Here is a 15,090-nt window from a genome sequence, read left to right as displayed (position 1 = left end):
GAACAAGAAGGGATAAAGTATTATATGATTTAGGATTTATTTTATAAATGGTTGGAAAATAAAATAAGAAATTAAATGATATTGTTATAATGATATATAATAATGAATAGGTTGTAATATGAATGTAAACTTAGCAAGAAATGTATACAAATATCAATATTTGCACAAGGTATATGTACACAGACAAACTGTATAACTGAAATATGGATTTATTTTTTAAATAAAAAACTATAATAATAATAATAATAATAATAATAATAATAATAATAGAATTTAAGCCAATTTTATTGCTGATAATTCTGCTGAAAGGGGCATATCCATTTTAGATCTTTATAAGATGTAAATATAGGAGAGAATCTTTTATAAATCAAACCATATTATAGGACAAAAATACTTTTTTAATCTGATTTAAGATGAAGAGTACATATTTGTTTTTAGAGAAGACAGTAGAAGCTCAGTATTTGTTGCACATTAAATAATAGCTAAGCTCAGATGATAAACAAGAAACTGTGGATTTATATATTTGCCTTTGACAAGTTCATTATTCAGGATTACTACATTTAAAGCAGGCTGGAAGTATTTTCGAGAAATCCGTCAGAACAAATACTTCAATCCTTATTGCAAATTAGATTAATAGAAAACAGAGCATTGTATTATAAACCAATCTATATATAGGCAAGAATTGGCTGCAGGATTCTGCAAAGAAGCATGGGGTTACAGTACAGAATTTCACTGAAAAATCTATTTTACAGCAATTTTGGAAATGAGAACTGTAATTTCATAGTGCGGTATACCTTACAGAAGTTCAAAATTTTATAGAGTTATTATTAAATCTTGACTGACTTAATTAATAACTTATAATTTGGATTTTGGATTTTGCCAACATGTTTACCGTTGTGCTTCATGATTCATAGCTGTATGAAGAAGGAAATGGGATTTGATTGCCAGTCATTTTATCATCTTGATCATCTCTATACAGTAAAACTTCCTCCTCAGGGGAACCAGATAAAGCAGAGTTCTTCTTCCATCTCCTTAAGAGCTTCACTAGTGGAGGGAGAACTAGAAGAGAAACTCCTTCTACAACACACAGCTGTTAAAACAAAGGAAGTGGCTCTTTACAACAAGGGTGTGGAATCTTTTGGGACCCATAGGCTGCCAGTACTTGCCTGCTTCTTAGAATTACTCCTCATATTTCCGTCAGGATCTCAAGGCAGAATACAAAGTCACTTTCTGTGAGATGGGTAGCCAGACAACTCTGATTAATAAATAAAATAAACAGTGCTCTTTCCTACCATAACAACCTTGTGAAGGAGGTTAAACTGAGAGAGAATGATTGCCGAAAAATCACTCATTGAGGCTTCATGACTTTGGGTGAAGTTGAGATTGGATCTCCCTAATATTAGCCAAACACCCCAGCTCACACATCATAGTAGTGCGGAAAGATGCAACAGTGGCTCTACACAGGTATTTCCATCTTATTTACCTGTGAACACACAAGCTGACACTCCCTCCCGTGATCTCAGTGTAGCTGAGACAGCTAGATCGAGGAGGTAAAACCTGCTCCTCCACCCGCTTGTCTGTTTCCTCCTCACTTACCAGCATTGAAAACTGTTAATTTTGGAGAAAGCCCAGCAGCCATAAAGTCATCAGTGCAGCAAATATTAAGAGGTCTTGTAGGAAGGTAGTAATAACTACAGCATGCAATGCTCAAAGCTTAGCCCTGAAAGAAGTCTGCACTGCTGGGCCTCGAAAAAATAAGTAGTCTTTTAAACATGGACAGCAGGGGCAGCCAATGCAACACTTGGAAGTAGGGGATGAACAGAGAGAGACTGAGAACATTTCTCAATATGTCTTTGTTTTGAAGGTACAGTGCTATCCTTTTATAAAATGTTTCCACAGTTACTCTGCCTTACCACAGTTTCTAAGTAAAATACAGTATTTGGAGAGGCAAAACATCTGAAGAGGCCTTCTTTATTTATTTTCTATTTATATAGCCAGACCTCTCACCAAAATAATCCTAGGTGGTGGGTGAATAAAACATAAAGTTCACAACAATATTAATAAACAAAAAATGTAATACAAAAAAAATGGCAGCTAGCAGCAGCCTGCACCTTAAAAGAAAATAATGAACGGGATGTCACTAACCAACAGTAACCATACAAATATTTATAATAATACAAGCTTTAAAAATTTATAGACCTAGGAACTTTCTTCTTAGGGAGAAAATCAAATGAAAAGACAATTTTTAACAGAAAAGGTGATGTAAGGGTACAGTTTAAAAGTATCTTCCCATTTCAGTTTAATTTTCATATTCATTTTTATATTGAGGATGTTAGATACAATTTTCAATATTTGTCAAGTTTCTGATTTAGCCACTAGATGTCAGTAGTTTATGCTTTGTTGAAATCGAACTGCATGGTTAAAAACATTGAAGTGAATTATTTCTATTAAAGCTTTGATAAAGTTTTGCTTTGCAAATCAACAAAGGTGCATCAACAAAGATGAACTGTACATGATACAATGCCCAACATTTTGGAACATTTTTCTTCTTCTAACAAATGCAAAAAGCTTAAGTGAAAGTCAGAATACAGGCATAGAAAAGATCTACTTAGGAGTACTTTAAACATATTTAAATAAATCATTTGCAAGTATGTAGGCAGTAAAAGGCTGTCAGAAGAGAAGGTGGCCAACTACTATCACTGATGACACAAGCATCATGTTACAACAACTCAAAATAGTAATTACTGACAGAGAATACAATGATATGTGGAAAGAGATGGAAAAACTAACTACAACACAACATATAGTTATTGTAACCAGAATATATTGATTTATCATTTAATCCAGGCAATTGAACTGGATTAAATGATAATGCTTCCAACTGTTCTAGAATTAGCAATCCTAGCATTCTAGATTAATCTATGATGTGTACAATTTGTGATTATCTATAGAACTAGTGAGTACGAGCAAAAAAAATTGTCATGGTAAATTCAGTATCATTTCCAGATCAGAGGCTTCAATATATACATAAAATATTGACTAATAACAGACAGACTCTTTAAACAAATTTAAACATTTTAAGAAATGTTGGTTGAACGATTGCACTTTACTATGCATCCTAGTATCAAGTAATTATAATGCAGCGAATAGGTCAATAAAAAGGTGATAAAATCTCTTTCATATTAAGACTTCAGGAAATCCAGACAGGGAAAAGAAGATTGAAAAATAAATCTTTTGGTTTTCATGATGGCAGTTGAAAGATTTTTCATTGGAAGTGCATCCAACAGTACTGTACTGAATCAAATTTTTGCAAAGTAGAACTCATATTTTCAACTTTGTAATGTACTAATGATATTGACACCATAGTTGTATCCTAATTCTGTCCCATGGTTACATGTCATCTTTGCCTACATAAAAGTCCCTGGTTCAATCCCTCTAACATGCAGTATAAAATACTCAGGCAGAAAGGCTGAGGAATCCATTCTGACTGCATCTTGAAAGCTACAGCTTCTATAGCCTAGAAAATATTAATTTATCTGGATTACATATTTATCTGGATTACATATTAATGTTCCATGTCTCCTATACATTTCCCAATTAAATGCTATTACATTCTGTGCTCCTATATATTCCTCAATGAAACACAGTGTTTTAATTCTGAAATATATTTCCAAGAACCTATGTAAGTCTCTGAAAATATCTTAAGAGCTACAGGCAAGGCCTTTATTTGGCAACAGATACATATATTCAGAATAGAACAGTGTAACAGACTTGGAAGGGACCTTGAAGATGTTCTACTCCAACCCCCTGCTGAGGCAGAAAACCATGATGGCGAACCTATGGCACACATGCCAGAGGTGGCATGCAGAGCCCTCTCTGTGGGCATGCGAGCCGTCATCTCAGCTCAGCTCTGCCGCACAAGAGCCTCCCGCTGGCCAGCTGGTCTTCACACCTCTGCTGTGCATGCATGGGCGTGGGATGCATCCGGGGGCAGGTGCATGCGGGGGGATGCACACGCATGCGGGGGGACATGTGTGCATGTGTGGGAGTGAATGGAGGGGGTGGAGTGCATGTACAGGGATGTGCACATATTGCATTTTGGGGGTGCGTGCACACATGTTTTGGGCACTCAGTGCCAAACAAGTTAGCCATTACTGCCCTATACCATTTCAGACAAATCGTTGTCCAATCTCTTCTTAAAAACTTCCAGTGTTGGAGCATTCACAACATCTGGAGCAAGTTGTTCCACTTAATTAATTGTTCTAACTTTCTCCCTAGTTCTAGGTTGCTTCTCTCCTTTATTACCTTCCATCCAGTACTTTTTAGTAAGCTAGAAAAAAGTGGAATAGATAGTACCACCATCAGATGGATTCGCAACTGGCTGACAAACCATACTCAATGAGTAGACCTTTACGGGTCGAAGTCTACATGGAGGGAAGTAAGCAGTGGGGTGCCACAAGGTTCCATTTTAGGCCCAGTACTCTTCAATATCTTCATTAACGACTTAGATGAGGGAATAGAAGGGGAACTTACCAAATTTGCCGATGATACTAAGCTGGCAGGAATAGCTAATATTCAAGAAGATAGGCTCAAGATCCAGATGGATCTTGACAGACTAGAACACTGGGCCGTATCTAACAAAATGAAATTCAGTGTAGAGAAAAGTAAAGTCCTACACTTAGGCAAGAAAAACCAAAAATACACATATAGACTGGGTGAAACCAGGTTCAATAGCAGTAATTGTGAGAGGGATCGAAATATGAGCCAGCAATGTGCAGCAGCAGCCAAAAAAGCTAATGCAATCCTAAGTTGTATTAACAGAGGGATACAATCAAGATCAAGGGAAGTACTAATACCACTCTATAAAGCCTTAGTAAGACCACACCTAGAGTACTGCATCCAGTTTTGTTCACCACATTATAAAAAAGATGTTGAAACTCTAGAAAAAGTACAGAGAAGAGCAACCAGGATGATTAGGGGACTGAAGGCTAAAACATACAATGAATGGTTGCAGGAACTGGGCTTGGCTAGTCTGGTGAAGAGAAGGACCAGGGGAGACATGATAGCAGTCTTCTAATATTTGAGGGGCTGCCACAGGGAAGAAGGAGTCAAGCTATTTTCTAAAGCTCCTGTAGGCCAGACAAGGAATAATGGATGGAAACTGAAGAAGGACAGATTTAACCTGGAAATAAGGAGAAACTTTCTGACAGTGAGAACAATCAACCAATGGAACAGCTTGCCCTCGGAAGTTGTGGGAGCACCATCACTTGAGACTTTCAAGAAGAGATTGGACTGCCATTTGTCAGAAATGGTGTAGGATCTCTCATTTGGGTGGGGGTTGGACTAGATGACCTACAAGATCCCTTCCAACTCTGATTATCTGTTATATGCTTTTCTCTGCACAGGATATTTCTCTATCCTGGCATTGTAGGGAAACTTACTCTTCCATGAGGTACAGTTATATGGCCTTATTTATTTAAATCAAGGTCTCTTTTGAATCAAGCATATGCATTATTGGCAATAATACATAAATTGTTCCATGTTGCCTTCTAGGATAAGTTTAAAACTTCCCAGTCTAGACTACAGCTCTGGTATTTTCTCATAGTTTCTCATCCAAACACTAACCAGAGCTGATCTTATTTCCCCTCCAAGTCCAAACAACTCTAGGTATGCCATATTAAGTTCATATCAACTTTCTAAAAATCAACACCAGCCACTGGCATAGGTTCAATTAAATTGAAAGGTTTCAAGCAACTACACATACTTGCGGATAGCAGTGGAAATCTGCACTTCCAACAATCTAAAGCAACATTTCTCAAACTCAGAAAGTGGGATTCATTGCCAGATGGGGAATTCTGGGAGTTGAAATTCATGCATCTTAAACTTGCTGTAGTCGAGAACATTGAAGATAGTTTCTAATCTATCTTCATGGACAGCTCTACATACACTATTAGTATTCAATATTAATAACAGTCAGGAATAAAAATAGTCAGATGATGGAATCTTTCTGAAATTGAAAATCGCTAGAGACCAGTGTCTCAACAAGCCAGTACAACAAAAGGAAAGCAAGGTTCACAACAATTACAAAGAATAACTAAGATTACATTGCTGGCAACTGGACATAGTTCAATAATTTTTTGTACTGGAGATTGTGGAAGTTCAAGGTTTGGTAGCCAGTTGCGAATCCATCTGATGGTGGTACTATCTATTCCACTTTTTTCTAGCTTACTAAAAAGTAGGTTGTGGTCTATTTTGTCAAATGCCTTGCTGAAATCTAAGTTTTGCTATTCGAGTTTAATTTTATAAAGATTACAGAAACAATTCAGGCAACATGCTATTGCTATAGATACTGAGCTTTTCATAAAAAAACACAGGAAGATAATTTTGCATAAATGCAAATCAGTCAAAACAAACCTCTTCCTGAGTTTCTGCCTAGTTTATCTGTAAATACTCAACCACATTTACATTCATTTATGAAGCATTTGCTCCCTTGTCCATACACAACACATTCATGCTTATTCATTTATCATGACAACACTAACTGGGCCCCATAATCCCCCTTTTTATTTTATTAACTATCTGGCTGCCTCATGACTTAGAGAAAAATTAACCCATTGTCAGATCACGTGATAAAACAGAGTCCAGCAACAGGGTCCAGCAAATAATTAAACCCAACTGGCAAAGATTGAAGAAAGTTAAATAAACATGCCTTTGATATGCTTCACACTCCCATTTGCCCATCTTAAACAAAGGAATGATAATAATGGAATGTTTACTTTGTGTCATACAACATAGTTTTCGGTTAATGAGTCATTTCAGATGCAAACTTTATTTGTATTATAGGATGTCATAGCCATAGCCACCCACATCTCTTTTATTCTTTTAATTAGATTCACTTGGTTATTTTATATTTAGTACAAACCATTATTGATCACTGCATTCAACTAGAACATAATTGTCCACTTTGGTTCCACAAATACAATTTACAAAGCAATTCAGAAAAGTGGTTTTCCATTCAGCATGGAGGATACACGTACAAACAGTAGATTATAGTTTAGAGATACTGCTATTGCTATTTCAGTTCATGACATCATCTAAATTAATTCTGGATCTTCTCATAGAATATTCACAAAGGTTTACAAAAGGATGCATGCAAGATCCCATTATGGAAATTCTATGCCCTCTTTTAGATTACTCATAAAAGTAGCAAAATGAATAACTGAAAAGCTTATTTAGAAGGTTCTTTGCTCCTGAACTATACCATAAAAAGGGTTCACTTGCGTTTGTTTATCATTTGAATGGTTTCTTGAGTAAGAAAAGAGGACTTTCAGCACTGTATTGATTTAATTGTAAAAGGTAGTATATTTGTTACATATTTGACAATAAAGGATATTCAAATAATGTTACATAGGTTATATAAATAGGTAAATTAGATTTAATGGAAGCTTTTTGACAGAAATCTACTTTCTCCAAAGTAAGCAGCTTACAGAATGTAAATTTAAACTGACATTATAACACAAATAGTACAGTTATTAGGTACTATTTTGCAATTAAGTGTTTCCCAAAATGGCCTCACCACATGCTGAAATTTAGCTTCCATATCCCCAAGTCAATGCACCCATTGGCTTGCTTGCTTGGGGTTTGATCTCTAAGAGTGCCATATTGAGAAAAAAGGTTAAATTAACAGTACCGTCTGAATCAATTGTCTTTAAAAGGATTTTATTTTTCCCAGTTAAAATGTAATTTCCGCAAATATTATAAAAGAATGAGGAAAGTACAATGTTACTCAGAGCTGCACAAAAATCTGCAGATTAACAAGGCAATGGGCAAGTCTTCAAAATCTTCCATTTGTCATGAATAAAAGGAAAACTAAACTTGTGATTTTGTGACCTGAAATCACTCAAAATGCTAGATCATGCATCACTTGAACCCAAAACAGGTTATTTTAATTAAAGCATGTTGTTAGATACTGTAACACAGTTAATATTACAACTGAAATCTGCTTTTTTATGAGAAATACTATTATTTTCAGTTTTCAGTTAAGGTACTTTTTTTTTCATTCACAACCTTACTTCTTTTTCTCACACTAAATTAAAAATAGTATTTATAGCTTCACAATCTGTTGCCATGGAAATTGAGGTGCCATAGAAACAGCGTGACTTTGCTGCAGGATTAAATAACTGTAAAAGGTGATGAAATAGAAATGAAACATATAAACTTACTAGAAAATGCTATTTAAAACATGAAATAAATTATATCTTACTGCGATTATTTCCAACACTGTCAGCTAAACAAAGTTCTCTTTTTATACTACTTGTATCAGAAAAAAAAAATCAAATTACTGCCACTGTTCAGAGTGGGAAGACAGAAAGCCATTTTAGTAAATAATTAGATACAACAGTAGCTCAACACAATTGAAATGCACAGCATCATTTTGAGCACAGTACATTGTCAGAGGCACAAGCAATGGTTGTAATATGAAATACAATACTTATATATTGACAAATAATATAATGAAGAACCTCTCTTTTTTGTCTGTGTACTATTTTTATATAAACATTTTAAAGATGCAATTTTTTCTTTCCATAAGCTGAAAAAACTATTTGAGGTAGTACATAAATGTTTCCACTTATAGAGTACAAATTTATGTACTGAGTTAGAGCAGTTAATCTGATAAATGCTCAGTCCTTATGTCCTTTTTTATTTTGTAGGGAGGAAAGACACATTTGATAAGAATATGTGTTTTCCCTTAAAATGATGATGTCTTTTGCTCTAAACTGGATTTATTGAGCACCTAATTGACCATATTAGAGTGCTCTGTAGCTTGTTATAGTCCTCCATATACTAACCTTTTATAGTCAGTCCTCTATGGCTTCTAACTCTTCTTTTACACTTTTTAAAATTGTTTACCTATATTTGCATCTATATCTATATCATATCTATATTGTCTATATCTATCTAAATTAATATATTGTTCATATATCCTAGCTTTTTATATTTTTTTAGATTTTTATTATTACTTTGTCATTAAATTTATTTGTACCTATTTCCTGTATTCTTACTCATGTTTATACTTATACCTATTATCTTGTAAGCGATTGACAAATCAAATCAAATCAAATAAATAAATAAAATCTACTTTAATTTATCCCATGCTCCTGACCATAATGCCATGACCATAATAAACCTTTTATGTGATCTGTAACTAAATTGATGTTATGTAACTAAACTAAAACAATAGGACTAGTGGTTAGAACAGGGCTCTTCAAACTTGACAGCTTTTAAGCAGGGGTGGGATTCAAATTTTTTAACAACCGGTTCTGTGGGCATGGCTTAGTTGGTGGGCGTGGCTTCATGGTCATGTGACTGGCTGGGTGTGGCCAACTCAACATCACTCACATCGAGGCACGCATCTCTTCGCCTGGCGTCTCATGACTGTGGGGATGCTGCAACAGTCGTAAGTGTGAAAAACGGCCATAAGTCACTTTTTTCAGTGCCATTGTAACTTTGAATGGTCACTCCACACAAGCAAAGTACCAGCAAAGGAGGAAAAAAACTCCAGAGACGTTCCTGAGACAGGAAGTCTAGTCCTGCCAAGAATGTAATAAGAGTTAATGGAGAGGCAGTTTCTGTAAGCAACAACAGAATGTTTCCTTCCACCTTCCTTACAGGATTAGGCCAGTAATTTCTTCTAACAACCGGTTCTCCGAAATACTTAGAATGTTAACAACAGGTTCTAGTGAATAGGTGCAAACCTGTAGAATTCCACCCCTGCTTTTAAGACTTGTGGACTTCAACTTCAAGAATTCCTCTTCCAGTCATGTTAGCTCAAGAATTCTGGGAGTTGAAGTCCACAAGTCTTAAACTTGCCAAGTTTGAAGACTCTTGGGTTAGAAACTGAATGGTTAGGTCAAGTAGATCATTAATGATATTTATAAACAAAAAATGTAGAATTCAAGGCAATTATAGCAAAAATAGGGAAGAATTCAAAAGTCATATATACGGCTTTAAAGTAAAATGTATAGTCTGTATAGATGGCAGTGACTTTTACCAACTGCTATTGAACATTTCTCTTCTACTTGTGTTGAGTTAAATTTCCTTTTCACTCAATCACATAGTGAATAAGCATGCAATTGTTGAAGTTTAGGTCTGTGCAAATTATATTTGATATAATAATTATTGCAGAGCGACAGCAAGTAGTGACACCTAATAATATTGTACCTACTGTCTCATTAAATTCCAATTTTCTAAATTTCTACGGAATCTTTACATAGTTTTTTACAATAAAAGGGGAAAGTTGCTCTTCAATCAAGCTTGAGTCTTGGAAAATGCATGGTCATGTCTGCAATTTTCTTGACGCAAAACAGACAGGTCAGAAATGACACTGTCCTTTTCTGATATTTTTTGAAAACTCTAGTTCAGCAAGTTGGCTGGGGAATGCTGGAAGTTGAAGTCCACACATTTTAAAGTTGCGAAGGTCAAGAAGTTACAGTTAGGATAATAGGCATATAATATAAATGAAATATTGGATTAGATTCAAAATCTGCCTGAGTGGATATCCATGGGATTAAAAGGTGAGGTCCACCGGCAGAAAGGATGGCACAGCAATTTTGTTGATATTCCTCTACCTCGTAAATCAAGTGGATAATTTTCCCTAGTGGACAATCATTTAAATATGAGCCAGCAGTGTTCCGCAGCTGCCAAAATAGCCAACACAGTCTAGGCTGCTTAAGAGATGGATAGAATCAAATTCACATGAAATGTTAGCACCACTTTATAATGCCTTGATAAGAGCACACTTGGAATATTTCATCCAGTTTTGGTTACCATGGTATAAAAAAAGTGTTGAGACTCTAGAAAGAGTGCAAAGAAGAGCAATAAAAAAAATTAGGGGACTGGAGGCAAAATCAGATGAAGAACAGTTTCAGGAATTGGGTATGTCTAGTTCAATAAAAAGAAGGACTAGGGTTGACATGATAGCAGTGTTCCAATATCTAAGGGGCTGCCACAAATAAGAGGGGGGTCAACATATTCTCTAAAGCAATGGATAGAAACTGATCAAGGAGAGAACCAACCTAGAACTAAGGAGAAATTTCCCGACAATTATAAAAATTAATCAGTGGAACAACTTGCCTCTAGAAGTTGTAGATGCTTCAAGGGTTTTAAGAAGAGATAAGATATCATTTGTCTGAAATGGTACAGCATTTCTTGCCTGAGCAGGGGTTGGACTACAAGACCTCCAAGGTCCTTTCCAACTCTGTTATTCTGTTCTGTAAACCTTTCCATGCTTCCATGGTTAACTTTAAAAATGTCCATGATTATGTGCTATAGTGAGAGAAGTTGAAAAAGGGTATTAATAATGAATGTTTCCTTTTTTACTGGCAAAAATATCCTGAGCAGATGGCAACCAAGGAAATGATCCTATTTTCAGAAAAGGAGTTGGATCCAGCTTGGTGCTTTTCTGTTATGTAAGTAGAATGTTCTGTGACAGCAATAGCCTGGGAGAATTTTCTAGAAGTTATTATAGGACAAAAATCAGCTAATGGTTTTGATTGTGTCATTTAGGATTAAAAGTTCACCTGGAAGCCAACCTAAAATCCCTCATTAGGAGGGGAATGGCTGATTCCAAAGTGACCGTAAATAAGTTGCTAACATTTTAAGCTCAAAACAATGAATAGCCATGATGAGAACCTGCATGTGTTAGATAAGTAATAATATTTCAAGTCTTTGGGATATTGGAACTTATCTAAGTTTATCCACTGAAGATTTACAGTGAATGCATCCACCCAGAGCAGCCCACATTACAACGTATTGACCCTTTTCTGAAGATCGGTGGATTAAGATATCATGAATAATTTTTTTACGTTCTTACTGAAGTGTGACTAATTCTGGTATTTCTCAAACTAGGTGAGAAATCTTTGTGTGTAGCCCCATGCATTCTAAACTCTCTTCTCCTTGTTAAGTGCACAGCGAACAGTGAAAATGCCATTTAGAGCACATTCTATATAATCAAAAATTTTGCCCAAGGGAGTGTGATATTGTTTCTTTTTCCTAGCTCAAACCAACAGTTATGGAAGAAAAAAGTCAAAGCTGTTTCCCAGGATGCTATGGGTTCTTTCTGAAATTCTCAGTAGAATCATTGTGATTCTTAAAGTTTGGTGCATGGTTTGAAAAAGATTTGCTTAAGTGTGTGTGTGTGTGTGTGTGTGTGTGTGTGTGTGTGTGTGTATACATGACATACCAAAAAGCTATTATCTCCTAATTTTAGAACCTTGCAAATATTCATTTCAATGCATTCTGTGTTATGTTCCTATGTCTTTCATTATGTCTCACTTGACCACGATAACGTTTTATATATGCTACCATCAATATGTGAAATTAGGCATTTTATAGAACGTCTAGGAATTCTATAAAATGTCAAAACTGGGATGTCAAGGTATGAAATGCTTAATATTTCATGTCCTAGGCATTCTATGCAATGCCAAAACGCAAACAGCAAGGTATAAAATAGTCCTGCTAAATTGCCATTCTAGTCTTCCTTATTACAAGTAGGTCAATGCTGGTCTTTTTCCTCCTGATTTTTTTTCCAGTAAGAAAGTTCCGCACTTTATTTTGCATTTCCTTTTTCATTTTTATATACGTTTTTTTCGAAAAAGAGGGTTAACACTAACCCTAATCCTTTTCATTACTCTCTTTTCATACTTTGCCTAAGAGGTTCTTGTCATTCTACATAATACAAAGCCTAGTAAAAGTATATAGCATATTAAAATAACAAACATTTCATTCGTTGCCTAAAAACATGACACATTCTATAGATTTCCTAGGCATTCTATACAATGCCAGCTTTTCAGACATTGTCAGTAACATATATACAGAGAATATACACATATAGGCTCCTATAGAAATACAATCACAGACACTCACCTAATTGTCTAATAATTTGGGATGTTAACATTTTAGTACGTTATTCACAAAGTAATTTTATAATTTAGTCAGTTTTCACCATTTATATTTTTTTAGAATGTTAAAAAGCAAAAGATTTATACAACCTGAAGAGAACCTAGAGTGAGACTTATGGTAAAACAATATATTTGAATTTTGGTGATCTCTATCCTCAAATGTAAAGAAGACCTAGAATCATAAGGACATGTCTGCCATTGGTTTGCATATTTATAACTGAAAGAAAGATATAAATTAGACAAAAAGAGTTATGAGTTTGACTTGTTAAAAATGAATTGGAAAACCTACTGTGTGGTAATGATGAACATATTATTGCTAAGATTTATAAAATGTTATTACATCTGAATTTGGAAAGTGAATATGTAAAGCATTTGATTCCGTGGCCAAGAAAGTTTAGATTTAATGAAATGCTTGAACAATGGAAGAATATGTGGAAGAAAGGTTTAAAATTTACATTAAATTACAATTTAAAAGAAAAATTTTATAAGATGATGTATAGTTGGTATTTAACACCAGACATGTTATCAAGAATGTATAAAGCTATTTCAAATGACTGTTGGAAATGCAAATGTAAAGAAGGGACTTTTTATTATTTATGGTGTACATGTGATAAAGCAAACAAATTAATATTCTAATACAGAAGATTCTTAAAATGAATATAAAGATAAAAGAGAAACTTTTCTTTTGGGGGTTTAATGAAAAAAGACTTGATTTTTTTTTTGGAACTTTGATGTCAGCAGCAAGATATATACAAAAAGGGAAGGACACTTTAATTTCCACAATGGACAAATAGCTGCAAAAAGTTGATGGAGTTATTTGAGATGGCTAAATTGACTGTTTTGATAAAAGAAAAATACACAATTACTTTTGTTTCTACTTGTAAACTGCTTCTGAACTTTGTGCTTGAGATACAAAAAAAAAAATGAAACTTTGATTTTGGGCTTTACCAATTAGATAGACTTGTTGTTATAAAAATGGCTTGTTTATACTATTATGTAAATGTAAAAAGTTGAGGTTTGATGTTACTATCTTGTTCTACTGCAGCTAAGGGAGTTGGAAGTCAATGTCTTTTCTCCTCCCCCTTTTTTTCTCCCTCCCCTATTATTTACTTTTGTATTTTTGGATTTATTGTATTATAAACTAATAAAAAGGATCAACATAGAAAAAAATGAAGAAGATTTTAAAGAGTATGCCTTTTGTATGCATGGTGTTTAAGATTTTGAACTGTTTTGCTTATTTCTATTAATTTTCTAGCAAATGTTTCTGTATTTTAATCTGAGCCTTGTAATTCTTACAAAAAATGTACAAAATGCATGCCAATGGCAATAATTAAGCTATTATAGATGTACTATTTCTTGAGCTGTATTACTTCACAAATTACCAACTATTGCACTTTTAAAAATAGTTCTTTAGTAAGAAAACAGAATAGAGCAATTTGATTGACTGTTGATGCAAAGTATGACATTGCATTTCTTAATAATCATGCAAATCAAACATTTTTAAACACAATTGGTGAACTGAAATCTAACTGTATTCAAACATCATTTTAATACTTTAAAATCAGATTGTAGAGAATTTCTCAATGGGTTAATATAGCTGTATTTATTGGCTACTTAAGCTTCAACCACAATCATACACGGACAACAATAGATACAAACTCAAAGTAAACCACTCCAAACTTGATTGCAGAAAATGCAACTTCAGCAACAAAGTGGTCAATGCCTGGAACTCACTACCTGATTCTGTTGTTACATCCTTAAACCCCCAAAACTTTAACCTTAAATTGTCTCCCGTGGACCTCACTCCAGTCCTAAGAGGTCTGTAAGGGGGCATGCATAAGTGCACCAGTGCGCCTACTGCCCTGTCCTACTATTCCCATTTATCCATTTATTCGTACTAAATTCTTATGTATATACTTATACATGTTTATACTTAAAAGTTTATATGTTATGTTCATACTTGTTTCCTTATAACTGCTTGACAAAAAAAATATTTGAAAGAGGAACTTTTCATAAGGGATAAGCATTGTAATAATGAACAGAAATAACCTCAAAATCATTTACTTATTTCAACCTTTGAAATTGTATCCCAGAAATGATACAATAACTTTTGTTTTCAAGCACATTGTGT

The 15,090-nt window shown here is 34.5% G+C and overlaps 1 protein-coding gene across 4 annotated transcripts in view; it reads right to left on the bottom strand.

Moving 5' to 3' along the window:
* The window catches only part of FMN1 (formin 1), a 136,661-nt gene that overhangs the window by 83,242 nt on the left and 38,329 nt on the right, over positions 1-15,090 (bottom strand). The window lies entirely within an intron of this gene.

This window comes from Pseudonaja textilis, chromosome 1 (assembly GCF_049901715.1).
Source record: "Pseudonaja textilis isolate UNSWEBS1 chromosome 1, rPseTex1.2, whole genome shotgun sequence".
Taxonomy (NCBI): domain Eukaryota; kingdom Metazoa; phylum Chordata; class Lepidosauria; order Squamata; family Elapidae; genus Pseudonaja; species Pseudonaja textilis.
This window is presented reverse-complemented; position numbering and strand designations above follow the sequence as displayed.